At 48.4% G+C, this 15,195-nt stretch overlaps 1 non-coding gene across 1 annotated transcript in view; it reads right to left on the reverse strand.

Moving 5' to 3' along the window:
• LOC123771136 (uncharacterized) overlaps positions 1–9,193 on the reverse strand; it is a 37,049-nt gene extending 27,856 nt beyond the window's left edge. Inside the window, exon 1 of the transcript XR_011228498.1 lies at positions 9,041–9,193. This is a non-coding gene — a transcript (uncharacterized protein). The remainder of the gene's footprint in view (positions 1–9,040) is intronic.
• Positions 9,194–15,195: the final 6,002 nt, after the last annotated feature.

Raw genomic sequence — 15,195 nt, forward strand, 5'->3', positions numbered from 1 at the left:
GTGATGTGGTGGAGGCTGACTCCATACACAGTTTCAAATGTAGATAGATATGATAGAGCCCAGTAGGCTCAGGAACCTGTACACCAGTTGATTGACAGTTGAAAGGCGGGACCAAAGAGCCAGAGCTCAACCCCCGCAAGCACAACTAGGTGAATACACACACACAAACACACACACGCACACACGCACACACACACACACACACACACACACACACACATCTTGGAGCATCTGGAGCGAAGGAACTTTGTAACACAGCATCAACATGGGTTCAGGGATGGCAGGTCCTGCCTCACAGGGTTACTTGAATTCTACGACCAGGCAACAAAAATAAGGCAAGAAAGAGAAGGGTGGGCAGATTGCATATTTTTGGATTGTCAGAAAGCCTTTGATACAGTGCCACACAAGAGGCTAGTGCGAAAGTTGGAGATGCAGGCTGGAGTGAGAGGGAAGGTACTCCGGTGGATAGAGGAATACCTAAGCAACAGGAGACAACGAGTCTGTGTGAGGGGTGAGGTCTCAGATTGGCGAGACGTCACAAGTGGAGTCCCGCAGGGGTCAGTCCTTGGACCTATACTGTTTCTGGTATATGTAAATGATCTCCCAGAGGGTATAGATTCGTTCCTCTCAATGTTTGCCGACGATGCAAAAATTATGAGGAGGATTGAAACAGAGGATGATAGTAGGAGGCTACAAGATGACCTGGATAGACTGAGTGAATGGTCCAACAAATGGCTGTTGAAGTTCAACCCGAGTAAATGCAAAGTAATGAAACTAGGCAGTGGAAACAGGAGGCCAGGCACAGGATACAGAATAGGAGATGAAGTACTTAATGAAACAGACAGAGAGAAAGATCTAGGAGTTGATATCACACCAAACCTGTCTCCTGAAGCCCACATAAAGAGAATAACGTCTGCGGCATATGCGAGGCTGGCTAACATCAGAACGGCGTTCAGGAACCTGTGTAAGGAATCATTCAGAATCTTGTACACCACATATGTAAGACCAATCCTGGAGTATGCGGCCCCAGCATGGAGCCCGTACCTTGTCAAGCACAAGACGAAGCTGGAAAAAGTCCAAAGGTATGCTACTAGACTAGTCCCAGAACTAAGAGGCATGAGTTATGAGGAAAGGCTGCGGGAAATGCACCTCACGACACTGGAAGACAGAAGAGTAAGGGGGGACATGATCACAACCTACAAAATCCTCAGGGGAATCGACCGGGTAAACAAGGACGAACTTTTCAACACTGGTGGGACGCGAACAAGGGGACACAGGTGGAAGCTGAGTACCCAAATGAGCCACAGAGACGTTAGAAAGAACTTTTTCAGTGTCAGAGTAGTTAGCAAATGGAATGCATTAGGAAGTGATGTGGTGGAGGCTGACTCCATTCACAGTTTCAAATGTAGATATGATAGAGCCCAATAGGCTCAGGAATCTGTACACCAGTTGATTGACGGTTGAGAGGCGGGACCAAAGAGCCAGAGCTCAACCCCCGCAAGCACAATTAGGTAAGTACAATTAGGTAAGTACACACACACACACACACACACACACACACACACACACACACACACACACACACACACACACACACACACACACACTTTCTAACATCTGGATGTTAGAAAGTCTGTTGGTCCAGACGGGATCTCACCATGGATGCTGAAAGAGTGTGCAGAGGCACTTTGCTTGCCACTCTCCATAGTGTATAGTAAGTCACTGGAGACGGGAGACCTACCAGAAATATGGAAGACGGCGATTGTGGTCCCAATATACAAAAAGGGCGACAGGCAAGAGGCACTGAACTACAGGCCAGTGTCCTTGACTTGTATACCATGCAAGGTAATGGAGAAGATCGCGAGAAAAAAACTGGTAACACATCTGTAGAGAAGGGACTTCGTGACAAATCGCCAACATGGGTTCAGGGAGGGTAAATCTTGCCTTACAGGCTTGATAGATTTCTACGATCAGGTGACAAAGATTAAGCAAGAAAGAGAGGGCTGGGCGGACTGCATTTTCTTGGATTGTCGGAAAGCCTTTGACACAGTACCGCATAAGAGGCTGGTACATAAGCTGGAGAGACAGGCAGGTGTAGCTGGTAAGGTGCTCCAGTGGATAAGGGAGTACCTAAGCAATAGGAAGCAGAGCGTTACGGTGAGGAGTGAGACCTCCGATTGGCGTGAAGTCACCAGTGGAGTCCCACAGGGCTCTGTACTCGGTCCTATCTTGTTTCTGATATATGTAAATGATCTCCCGGAGGGTATCGATTCATTTCTCTCAATGTTTGCGGACGATGCTAAAATTATGAGAAGGATTAAAACAGAAGAGGACTGTTTGAGGCTTCAAGAAGACCTAGACAAGCTGAAGGAATGGTCGAACAAATGGTTGTTAGAGTTTAACCCAACCAAATGTAATGTAATGAAGATAGGTGTAGGGAGCAAGAGGCCAAATACAAGGTATCATCTGGGAGAGGAAATTCTTCAGGAGTCAGAGAAAGAAAAAGACTTGGGGGTTGATATCACTCCAGACCTGTCTCCTGCAGCACATATCAAGAGGATAACATCAGCGGCATATGCCAGGCTGGCCAACATACGAACGGCATTTAGAAACTTGTGTAAAGAATCATTCAGAACTTTGTATACCACATATGTCAGGCCAGTCCTGGAGTATGCAGCCCCAGCATGGAGTCCATATCTAGTCAAGGATAAGACTAAACTGGAAAAGGTTCAAAGGTTTGCCACCAGACTAGTACCCGAGCTGAGAGGTATGAGCTATGAGGAGAGACAACGGGAATTAAACCTCACTTCGCTGGAAGACAGAAGAGTTAGAGGGGGACATGATCACCACATTCAAGATTGTGAAGGGAATTGATAGGGTAGATAAAGACAGGCTATTTAACACAAGGGGCACACGCACAAGGGGACACAGGTGGAAACTGAGTGCCCAAATGAGCCACAGAGATATTAGAAAGAACATTTTTAGTGTCAGAGTGGTTGACAAATGGAATGCATTAGGAAGTGATGTGGTGGAGGCTGACGCCATACACAGTTTCAAGTCTAGATATGATAGAGCCCAATAGGCTCAGGAATCTGTACACCTGTTGATTGACGGTTGGGAGGCGGGACCAAAGAGCCAGAGCTGAACCCCCGCAAACACAACTAGGTGAGTACACACACACACACACACACACACACACACACACACACACACACACACACACACACACACACACACACACACACACACACACACACACACGATTTGACGCAAAGTAATGAAACTAGGTGGTGGAAACAGGAGGCCAAACACAGGATACAGAATAGGAGATGAAGTACTTAATGAAACGAACAGAGAGAAAGATCTAGGAGTTGATATCACACCAAACCTGTCTCCTGAAGCCCACATAAAAAGAATAACATCTGCGGCATATGCGAGGCTGGCTAACATCAGAACAGCGTTCAGGAACCTGTGTAAGGAATCATTCAGAATCTTGTACACCACATATGTAAGACCAATCCTGGAGTATGCGGCCCCAGCATGGAGCCCGTACCTTATCAAGCACTAGACGAAGCTGGAAAAAGTCCAAAGGGATGCTATTAGACTAGTCCCAAAACTAAGAGGCATGAGTTACGAGGAAAGGCTGCGGGAAATGCACCTTACGACACTGGAAGACAGAAGAGTAAGGGGAGACATGATCACAACCTACAAAATCCTCAGAGGAATCGACCGGGTAAACAAGGATAAACTATTCAACACTGGTGGGACGCGAACAAGGGGACACAGGTGGAAACTGAGTACCCACATGAGCCACAGAGACGTTAGAAGGAACTTTTTCAGTGTCAGAGTAGTTAACGGATGGAATGCATTAGGCAGTGATGTGGTGGAGGCTGACTCCATACACAGTTTCAAATGTAGATATGATAGAGCCCAGTAGGCTCAGGAATCTGTACACCAGTTGATTGACAGTTGAGAGGCGGGACCAAAGAGCCAAAGCTCAACCCCTGCAAGCACAAATAGGTGAGTACACACACACACACACACACACACACACACACACACACACACACACACACACACACACACACACACACACACACACACACACACACGATAACGAGAGATTTATAAACACCAAGAGATAACATTAGAGATACGAGACATGTAGAGATATAGACCAAGATACAGGTCTAACATATATAGCAGAAGCCTATAGATATCACTGGCCTAATATATAATATTCCTGTATTGATATACAGACCAACAGATAAGATTTGATAATGAACAATTATAGATGACGTAATATAGCTCAGAGATAATATAGAAGCGTAAATAAAGATATAAGCGATGAAATAACTAGACAAGTGATAGGATGAACAACTCAGCGGGTTTTCTTCCTATTGGGGAGTGTAATTGTACATGCTGCTATGGCGGTGTGTCCACTCACAGGATGAGTGGCGCTGCCCAATACTGTCACCATGGCGGTGTGTCCACTCACAGGATGAGTGGCGCTGCCCAATACTGTCACTATGGCGGTGTGTCCACTCACAGGATGAGTGGCGCTGCCCAATACTGTCACCATGGCGGTGTGTCCACTCACAGGATGAGTGACGCTGCCCAATACTGTCACTATGGCGGTGTGTCCACTCACAGGATGAGTGACGCTGCCCAATACTGTCACTATGGCGGTGTGTCCACTCACAGGACGAGTGACGCTGCCCAATACTGTCACTATGGCGGTGTGTCCACTCACAGGATGAGTGGCGCTGCCCAATACTGTCACTATGGCGGTGTGTCCACTCACAGGACGAGTGACGCTGCCCAATACTGTCACTATGGCGGTGTGTCCACTCACAGGATGAGTGGCGCTGCCCAATACTGTCACTATGGCGGTGTGTCCACTCACAGGATGAGTGACGCTGCCCAATACTGTCACTATGGCGGTGTGTCCACTCACAGGATGAGTGGCGCTGCCCAATACTGTCATTATAGCGGTGTGTCCACTTACAGGATGAGTGGCGCTGCCCAATACTGTCACTATGGCGGTGTGTCCACTTACAGGATGAGTGACGCAGCCCAATACTGTCACTATGGCGGTGTGTCCACTTACAGGATGAGTGACGCAGCCCAATACTGTCACTATGGCGGTGTGTCCACTCACAGGAGGAGTGACGCTGCCCAATACTGTCACTATGGCGGTGTGTCCACTCACAGGATGAGTGGCGCTGCCCAATACTGTCACTATGGCGGTGTGTCCACTCACCGAATGAGTGACGCTGCCCAATACTGTCACTATGGCGGTGTGTCCACTCACAGGATGAGTGACGTTGCCCAATACTGTCACTATGGCGGTGTGTCCACTCACAGGATGAGTGACGCTGCCCAATACTGTCACTATGGCGGTGTGTCCACTCACAAGATGAGAGACGCTGCCCAATACTGTCACTATGGTGGTGTGTCCACTCACAGGATGAGTGGCGCTGCCCAATACTGTCACTATGGCGGTGTGTCCACTCACAGGATGAGTGACGTTGCCCAATACTGTCACTATGACGGTGTGTCCACTCACAGGATGAGTGGCGCTGCCCAATACTGTCATTATAGCGGTGTGTCCACTCACAAGGCGAGTGGCGCTGCCCAATACTGTCACTATGGCGGTGTGTCCACTCACAGGATGAGTGACGTTGCCCAATACTGTCACTATGGCGGTGTGTCCACTCACAGGATGAGTGGCGCTGCCCAATACTGTCACTATGGCGGTGTGTCCACTCACAGGATGAGTGGCGCTGCCCAATACAGTCACTATGGCGGTGTGTCCACTCACCGGATGAGTGACGCTGCCCAATACTGTCACTATGGCGGTGTGTCCACTCACAGGATGAGTGACTCTGCCCAATACTGTCACTATGGCGGTGTGTCCACTCACAGGATGAGTGACGCTGCCTAATACTGTCACTATGGCGGTGTCCACTCACAGGATGAGTGACGCTGCCCAATACTGTCACCATGGCGGTGTGTCCACTCACAGGATGAGTGACGCTGCCCAATACTGTCACCATGGCGGTGTGTCCACTCACAGGATGAGTGACACTGCCCAATACCGTCACTATGGCGGTGTGTCCACTCACAGGATGAGTCACGCTGCCCAATACACTCACTATGGCGGTGTGTCCACTCACAGGATGAGTGGCGCTGCCCAATACTGTCACTATGGCGGTGTGTCCACTCACAGGATAAGTGGCGCTGCCCAATACTGTCACTATGGCGGTGTGTTCGCTCACAGGATGAGTGGCGCTGCCCAATACTGTCACTATGGCGGTGTGTCCACTCACAGGATGAGTGGCGCTGCCCAATACTGTCACTATGGCGGTGTGTCCACTCACAGGATGAGTGACGCTGCCCAATACTGTCACTATGGCGGTGTGTCCACTCACAGGATGAGTGGCGCTGCCCAATACTGTCACTATGGCGGTGTGTCCACTCACAGGATGAGTGGCGCTGCCCAATACTGTCACTATGGCGGTGTGTCCACTCACCGGATGAGTGACGCTGCCCAATACTGTCACTATGGCGGTGTGTCCACTCACAGGATGAGTGACTCTGCCCAATACTGTCACTATGGCGGTGTGTCCACTCACAGGATGAGTGGCGCTGCCCAATACTGTCACTATGGCGGTGTGTCCACTCACAGGATGAGTGACTCTGCCCAATACTGTCACTATGGCGGTGTGTCCACTCACAGGATGAGTGGCGCTGCCCAATACTGTCACTATGGCGGTGTGTCCACTCACAGGATGAGTGACGCTGTCCATGAAACTCACCCTTTGCCCCCCCCCCCCAAAAAAAAAATTGTAGCGAAGGACGTTCACTCTTCTTCTTGATCATCAACTCCCTGACGTCTCACCCCCCCCCCACCTTCCCTTCCCCCCCCTTTAATTGGCCCCTTAACTACCCCCTCCATCCATTACTTCCCCCCCCCCGCCCCCCCCCCCGCCCCCCCCCCTTACACATTGCCTGATAACCTATAATTATTCCCGATTACTTGACCCCATACGTGTCCTCCCTTGTTGTTAGGGAGGCAGGTGTGGCAAGGGAGGCAGGCAGAGCAGGTGTGGCAGGGGGAGGCAGGCAGAGCAGGTGTGGCAGGATAGGCACGCAGGGCAGGAGTGGCGGGGGAGGCAGGCAGGACAGGTGTGGCAGGGGAGGCAGACAGGGCAGGTGTGGCGGGGGGAGGCAGGCAGAGCAGGTGTGGCAGGGGAGGCAGGCAGAGCAGGTGTGGCAGGGGAGGCAGGCAGAGCAGGTGTGGCAGAGGAGGCAGGCAGAGCAGGTGTGGCAGGGGGAGGCAGGCAGAGCAGGTGTGGCAGGGGGAGGGAGGGAGAGCATGTGTGGCAGGGGGAGGTAGGCAGAGCAGGTGTGGCAGGGGGAGGCAGGCAGAGCAGGTGTGGCATGGGGAGGTAGGCAGAGCAGGTATGGCAGGGGGGGGGGGGCAGGCAGAGCAGGTGTGGCAAGGGAGGCAGGTAGAGCAGGTGTGGCAGGGGGGGGTAGGCAGAGCAGGGGAGAAAGGGAGAGCAGGTGTGGCAGGGGAGGCAGGCAGAGCAGGTGTGGCAGGGGGGCAGGCAGAGCAGGTGTGGCAAGGGAGGCTGGTAGAGCAGGTGTGGCATGGGGAGGTAGGCAGAGCAGGTGTGGCAGGGGAGGCAGGTAGAGCAGGTGTGGCAGGGGAGGCAGGCAGAGCAGGTGTGGCAGGGGAGGCAGGCAGAGCAGGTGTAGCAGGGGAGGTAGGCAGAGCAGTTGTGGCAGGGGAGGCAGGCAGAGCAGGAGAGGCAGGGGAGGCAGGCAGAGCAAGTGTGGCAGGGGGAGGTAGGCAGAGCAGGTGTGGCAGGGGGAGGCAGGCAGAGCAGGTGTGGCAGGGGAGGCAGGCAGAGCAGGTGTGGCAGGGGGAGGTAGGCAGGGCAGGTGTGGCAGGGGGAGGTAGGCAGAGCAGGTGTGGCAGGGGGAGGCAGGCAGAGCAGGTGAGACAGGACAGGCAGGCAGGACAGGTGTGGCAGGGGGAGGCAAGCAGGACAGGTGTGGCAGGGTGGTGGTAGGCAGGACATGTGTGGCAGGGTAGGCAGGTAGGACAGGTGTGGCAGGCCAGGGTGGCAGGCCAGGTGTGGCAGGACGGGTGTGGGAGGCCAGGTGTGGCATGACAGGCAGGCAAGACAGGTGTGGCAGGGCAGGCAGGCAGGCCAGGGTGGCAGGCCAGGTGTGGCAGGACAGGTGTGGCAGGCCAGGTGTGGCAGGACAGGTGTGGCAGGACAGGTGTGGCAGGACAGGTGTGGCAGGCCAGGTGTGGCAGGCCAGGTGTGGCAGGATAGGTGTGGCAGGCCAGGTGTGGCAGGACAGGTGTGGCAGGCCAGGTGTGGCAGGACAGGTGTGGCAGGACAGGTGTGGCAGGCCCCCACAGATAAACATATCAGAGGCTTCTGCCTCTTGCTCGTATCACTCCATAAAAAACATCACAACAATTATATCTAACGAGAAAGATACGAACCCAACCAACCCACCTAACCTCTCGAGGCCGACGCGTAGGAACCACCAATCCTTCAGTGTTTGTATTTGTGATTAAACTTCGTATTTTGAAGAGATTGTGTGGTACAGTGATGTCATTATAGACATTAGTTCATATAACGTCTATAATGCAGACTAAAGATATCGTTATAGGTGATGGGGATTCCATTATGAGCTCGGTTATTACCTTATAGACCAGGGGATTGCATTCTACCTTAGGGCGGGATTACATTTCAGGATTGTTAGTTACATTTCAAGTTTGGGTGGATTTACCTATATCAGGTTGTTCAAATGAATCCAAGAAGAAGGCTTTGTAGCACTACTGAAATCTTAATTGTTCGCCTCAACAAATTCGAGCCCGTGGCTTTAAGCAAATGAAAACAAATATTCATGATAAATCCACCAACAAAAATGACTGTTGTTAATCTTGGGAAAATATATACTGAATATAAATCAAAGAGATGGTGCCGTTCTTCCACTCAACTCCACTCACCTGGCCGTCAGCTGTCCTTGTGGGGAAAGTTGGTGTTAATGTCTGCTGATGTCAGTAAGCTGTGACGTCTGCAGTAAGCTGTCCCTTACTGAGTGAGCAGCTTCCCTCGGCCACCTGGGATAATCAACTGCCTCCATCGCCACTCGCCACCACTCACCTGGTCCCTCATCACCATCCCCCTCCCCCCCCCCCTACCCCCATAACCACCACCCTCTCCTGGGGCTATCGCTGCCACCACCACTACACCCACCACCATTGTCTGGCCCACCATAACACCCACCACTGTGGTGGTATGTGTTATGGTGGGCCAGACTATGGTGTTATTTTCTCGACCATTACTCCAGTTTGTCCTTAAGTTTCTGTCTATCTTCATCTCTCATGATTGTTCTCATAAATTTTGCATCATGCCGTCTGTCCATTCTTCTCTTTCATGTCTAATGTTTGTTGACTGGTCATAGAATTCTATTAAACCTGTGAGGCACCGAGCTCTTGGTGGTGGTGTTACAATCTTCTCTCCAGATGCTCTACGAGCTTTTTCCCTCACGATCTTCTCCGTCACCTTGCATAGTATACAAGATAGGGAAACTGGCCTGTAGTTCAGTGCCTCTTACCTGTCACCCTTTTTGTATATTGGGACCACATTAGCTGTCTTCAAGCTTTCCGGTAGGTTTCCTGTTTCCAGTGACCTGTTATATACCATAGAAAGTGGCACACTTAGTGCTTCTGCACCTTCTTTTATATCCAAGGTGAGATTCTGTCAGGCCCAACAGCCTTTGGCACATTCAGCTCAGATTCTTTTTTTCCTCATCACTGGTGCGGTCAAATTCCTCCAAGGTTGCTTGGTTTACCTTCTCCTCGCTTAGTATGGGGGCTTATCCTTGCTCAGTTGTGAAGACCTCCTGGAATCTCTTGGTGACTTCTTCACACACTTCCTTGCCATTCTCTGTGTATTTGTTCTCTCTCTGTTTCTCAGTTCCATCACTGCTGTTTTCCTCCTGGTGTGTTTGTCGAGCAGCTTTGGTTAGGTCTTGGCTTTATTCGCAATGTCATTTTCATTCCTTTTCTCTGCTTCTCTCCTCACTCTGAGGTACTCATTTCTGGCCCTCTGGTATCTCTCCCTGCTCTCCGGTGTTCTGTTATTCCTGTAGTTTTTCCACGTTCAACATAATTGCTTTACGTTCTTATATGCCTAATTGAACCATGGACCCTTCTGTTGGTATTAATTTTTCTCCTTTTGGGACGGGATAAACTTTTCTGCAGCTTCCTGGCACTTCTAAGTGAGAGAGTCTATCATATCTTGTAGTCGTTTTACTTCTGCTCATTGTCTCAATGTCAGAGTCTTGAAGCCTTTAAGTCATCACTCTAACCCTCTGACTCTAGGATTTAGCTCCTAGAACCAGGGGCTAGATTCACGAAGAAGTTACGCAAACACTTACGAACCTGAACATCTTTTCTCAATCTTTGGCGGCTTTGTTTACAATTATTAAACAGTTAATGAGCTCCGAAGCACCAGGAGGCTGTTTATATCAATAACAACAGTTGATTGGCACGTTTTCATGCTTGTAAACTGTTTAATAAATGTAACCAAAGTCGTCAAAGATTGAGGAAAGATGTACACGTTCGTAAGTACTTACGTAACTGCTTCGTGAATCTGGCCCTAGTTCTGTATGTGTGGGCACAAAATTTTCCCACATTTTGCGTATTGCGAACAGTATACAGTTTTCAAACATCCGTTTCGTTGTTTTATTAAATTCTGATAATCTTACAGTTATTAATACTTCTGTTTATTTATGCAACGAGTACTGAACGTACACGAGTTTGTTTTTACTAAAACCTTCAAGTTTGTTACTTATGAACATAATTAAAAAAAACTGTATAAGGCTTATTGATATACGAGGCAGTTCCTACTATATCCGCTTAAACTCATTCATTTATATGTCTAGCATATGTTTGAAACAGTCAAGTGATCCCACATCTTTGACCAGACCACACATTAGAAGGTGAAGGGACGACGAGGTTTCGGTCCGTCCTGGACCATTCTCAAGTCGATTGTGAGAATGGTCCAGGACGGACCGAAACGTCGTCGTCCCTTCACCTTCTAGTGTGTGGTCTGGTCAAACTACTCCAGCCACGTTATCGTGACTCCTCCCCTGCAGATCCCACATCTGTTATGTTCTCTGTAATCTGTTCCACAAATCTCCAACCCTGTTTCCAAGCTAGTATTTTAAGGACATAAGAAGAAAGGAAATTGCAGAAGTAAAGATATAAATCCTATTTATATCCACTCAAACTCATTCATTTATGTCTAATCTACACTTGAAACAATTTAGGGATCCAGAGCTTGAAACAATCCAGAGCCTAGGATAACATAGTTCATCCCCCAAATTAGTTGCGGGATATGGCCTCGTAGCCTGGTGGATAGCGCGCAGGACTCGTAATTCTCGACAGAAACAAATGGGCAAAGTTTCTTTCACCCTGAATGTCCCTGTTACCTAGCAGTAAATAGGTACCTGGGAGTTAGTCAGCTGTCACGGGCTGCTTCCTGGGGGTGGAGGCCTGGTCGAGGACCGGGCCGCGGGGACACTAAAGCCCCGAAATCATCTCAAGATAACCTCAAGATAAGATCCTACGTTGGACGTGTTCTAGTGAATTTATGTCGATTCTATAATATGGCGCCCAAAACTGAACTGCATGATCTAAATGGGGCCTAGCCAGAGCAAGATATAGCTGAAGAATAACACCAGGTGTTTTATTATTAACGCTTCGAGAAATAAATCCCGGGACCTCTGTTATTTTGTTTCACTGTGAATCTGATACCTTTGGCCTTGCTCGTATTATGGATTTTTGCTCTCGCATTGGTGTTTTGAATGGCATCCAGGAATTTGTTAATGTCCTGTGACATATATGGTGCTAAATAGCCTTCTGGGCTTGGTACTTATTGATAAATGCAGTTACGGAGTTCAGCCCTGTTTCCTCTAAGCCTGCCTATAAGAGTCATAATTCCCCATCTGTAAATAACTAGAAGAAGTTTTGGTTGATTTAGACACTTGAGAGGAAGCATGATATTGTAGTTTATGAGGTGTCAGTGAATAGATCTGTGAATTGATTAGACAGCTGGACATACTGTCATACTGTCAACAGTACTTCATACTGTTGATTAGACAGCGATCATACTGGCCGGTACAGCGACGATCAGTAGGGAAAAGTAGGACCAGAGAGTTCCCTTCCATTTCTGAGGTGGATGACAGATGGATGATTGACAGGTGAGGTAGATTAATCGCGCGACCCCGGGGGGGGGGGGGGGGGTGGGATTTCCGGTACCCTTCCCACTCTCGATGTGAGATTTTAGGGGTAACTATTGCATTTTTAGAGACTCTAGCTCTTGGACCCGTCCCTCCATTTTTGAGATGGATAAGAGTGATTAATCGTATAGTAAATGTGTGCAAGTTGTATGTGGTTTTTACCGGTTAACCCGCTCCCTCTTGAAGCAAGATTATATAGAGGGTCCTCCACTCAATCAGTAGAGATGGATGACGGGTGACCGTGACGGATGAGCGTAATCCAGTCGCTCCGGGTGGATGAGGGAAGGTTCACTAAGGCACCTCATCTCTTCCTCTCAAAGCGGGGGCGAGGACTACTTATTATGCACCTCATACCCACTCCTTCACCCTTACGGGCTCACCATAGCCTGTGCTACATGGACACTTCGTTCTGAGTAACTAAATATAAAACAACAACAGTACCTACTCCATGAGAGAGAGAGAGAGAGAGAGAGCTCATAGGGAACGGGCTCACCATAGCCCGTGCTACATGGACACTTCGTTCTGAGTAGCTAAACCTGATACAACAACAACAACCACTCCATGGAGGATCATAGTAGTTTAAACAGTTGTATTTTGTATGTAGTAAGCTTCGATAGTAACATTACTTTATCATTAAAGAGAGGTGTAAACTTAATTTTCGTTTTCACTAAAGTGGCTCGCCATCACTCTCGGGGGGGGGGGGGGGGAGAGAGAGAGAGAGAGAGAGAGAGAGAGAGAGAGAGAGAGAGAGAGAGAGAGAGAGAGAGAGAGAGAGAGAGAGAGAGAGAGAGAGAGAGAGAGAGAGAGAGGAGAGAGAGAGGGGGGGGGGGAGGCTGGCTAATGCAGACCCCCTCCCACGCTCTCCTCCCCCCTTCACATCCAGTCCCCCCCCCCCAACACCTGTCACGCAGCCTTAACCGATCACTCTATATGCCAAGCGTGATAAGAGTGGTATTTCTTAAATATCTTTGGTTTCTGTTATGAGGTATAAGAGGGACCTGCTTGCATACCTTGAGGTTAGTTACCTTAAGGTGCTTCCGGGGCTTAGCGTCCCCGCGGCCCGGTCGTCAACCAGACCTTTATGTATACTATGCGATTAATCACACTCATCCATCTCAGAAATACAGGGACGGATCCAAGAGCTAGTCTCTAAAAATATAATAGTTACCCCTGAAATCTTACATCGAAAGTGGGAAGTGTACCGGAAATCACTCGCTGGGTTGCGCGATTAATCTACCTCACCCGTCCAACCCGTTCTCGCAAATTCGTAAAGTCAATATTGACTTATTAACTACGTGCATAGGTGATATACTAAACATAATAGATACCCTTAAAAAGATTCATAGAAAACACCGACCTTACCTAACCTTGTTAGTATCTTAAGATAAGCATCTTATTGCTTCGTAATTACAATTATTACTTAACCTATACCTATTATAGGTTAGGTAATAATTGTAATTACGAAGCTATAAGATGCTTATCTTAACATACTAAGTAGGTTAGGTAAGGTCGGTGTTTTCTATGAATCTTTTTAAGGGTATCTATTATGTTAAGTATGTCACCTATGCACATATTTAATAAGTCAATATTGACTTATTAAATTTGCGAGAACGGGTTGCACCCGTCAATCATCCATCTGTCATCGATCTCAGAAATGGAAGGGACCCCTCTAATCCTACATTTCCCTACTGCGATCTGGCTTTTTTTTTGCATGCCGGTGTTCGATCCCTGATGGTCCAAGCGGTTGGGCACTGTTCCTTCCTTAGGTTCATCCCAGATCCTTATCCTCATATCCTTTCCCAGTGCTATATAGTCGTATGGCTTGGCGCTTTCTCCTGTTGGCTTCATCATGACCTTTAGCTTCATCATTAATATTCACATTATCATGGTGTCAGTTGCTCATTCGAGCCATGAGGCGGAATGTGAGGCTGAAGTACTGCGATTTTCTCAAGGGTATTGTCATAGCACAACCCGTCCTCGACTCAAGTCCATTACATCCAACGGTCGCCCCAACAGACGCATTCATAAATTTTAACTTGCTGTTCATTCAAAACTGAGAATTTTCTCAAATATAAATTAGTATTATAATATATTAGCATATTGTGCATATATAGGCATAGGTTAGGTTAGGTGTTTAGGTTCGGTTGGCGATTATTTGCATTTGTAGTACGTGGGTGAAGCATTTATAGCGTTGTGGTTCGAACAAAACTCGTCAATGAAGCACTTGTTCCGGAAGTGTTCGAACGAAATCAGTTGTGAGTCGTGTGTAAACCGCTTTTCATTCATAAACAGGGGGTTTGGCGGGTGGATGGAATTACTTTTGGATCTTTGTTTGGAGGACGGGCTGCACAGCAAGACAAAACGGTTCTACGAAGCCTCACACAGCTCGAGTCTGGGGCCAGATTCACGAAGCAGTTACCAAAGTAGTTACGAACGTGTACATCTTTCCTCAATCTTTGACGGCTTTGTTTACATTTATTAAACAGTTTACAAACCTGAAAACTTCCCAATCAACTGTTGTTATTGTTATAAACAGTCTCCTGGTGCTTCGGAGCTTATTAACTGTTTAACAATTGTAAACAAAGCCGTCAATGATTGAGGAAAGATGTACACGTTCGTAAGTACTTGCGTAACTGCTTCGTGAATCTGGCCCCTGATTGTTAACGCCCTATATTCCCTTAGGTTTGGATACATTAGCTTAGATCAGGCTGTGTTAGATTCGGGTAGGTGGGTCTGGGTTAGGAAAAGTAAGATTAGGTAGATTTATGAACTGTAGTGGGGTACAGCCCTAAATACGGTGTTAATATTAGAATAGCTAAAATGATGTATTTAGCATATATAAGGTCTCTGATA

Source organism: Procambarus clarkii, chromosome 14 (genome assembly GCF_040958095.1).
Source record: "Procambarus clarkii isolate CNS0578487 chromosome 14, FALCON_Pclarkii_2.0, whole genome shotgun sequence".
NCBI lineage: Eukaryota > Metazoa > Arthropoda > Malacostraca > Decapoda > Cambaridae > Procambarus > Procambarus clarkii.